We start from the raw sequence: 715 nt of genomic DNA, 5'->3' as shown, positions 1-715 counted from the left end.
AGTGATGATAATATTTTTTTAATGTTATGTTAAAGATTTGAATGCTATCAATATGAAAGTATGGATGTAATATATATAAATACATAAGAATTATGTTTATGTATGCAAATTCGTATAAACTTTGGTCTTGGTTGTCGTGGTGTTGCTGGAGGTATTGTGAAGCAGTAGCAGAGATCGGAAAATCCGCTCCGAACGCTCGTCGTATCGTGATGCTCCATACAAAAAAGAGTCTCGCCGCAGCTTCAGGAGACCGGAACTCTGCGTGAGCTGCAACAGGCCTGGACATTATGCTAAAGAATGCCCGAACGTGGCAGTCTGCAACAATTGCTGTCTATTGCACGAACAAGAAAGGCAGTAACAACTGCCGCAAAACCGGCCATCTCGCTCAAGACCGTCCGCAACCTCTGCAATGTATCGACGCTCGCCTGTGAACCAAAGATGATTTGTCACCACCTTGCTTAAGAATGCCCGTCGGGAAGGTTTTTGGATCGTGGGTCTTGAAGGTAATGAGCTTAATGGTTTAATGGTTTGTTGGATATGAGGTTTGGAAACTCTATAGGTGAGTTTTTCTTGGTTCAAGTATGATTAATTTGAGTTTTCTATGTGGTTTCTTATTGGATTCGGTGAGTTATAACACGAAGAGTTTGTATTTGAAATGACTTTTTCTATTCTGGAACTTAAATTTTCTGCTTGCAAATATATATTTATATATATA

This window comes from Phalaenopsis equestris, unplaced genomic scaffold (assembly GCF_001263595.1).
Source record: "Phalaenopsis equestris unplaced genomic scaffold, ASM126359v1 Scaffold199540, whole genome shotgun sequence".
Lineage (NCBI taxonomy): Eukaryota > Viridiplantae > Streptophyta > Magnoliopsida > Asparagales > Orchidaceae > Phalaenopsis > Phalaenopsis equestris.
The sequence above is the reverse complement of the archived record's forward strand: the minus strand, read 5'-3'. Positions refer to the sequence as shown.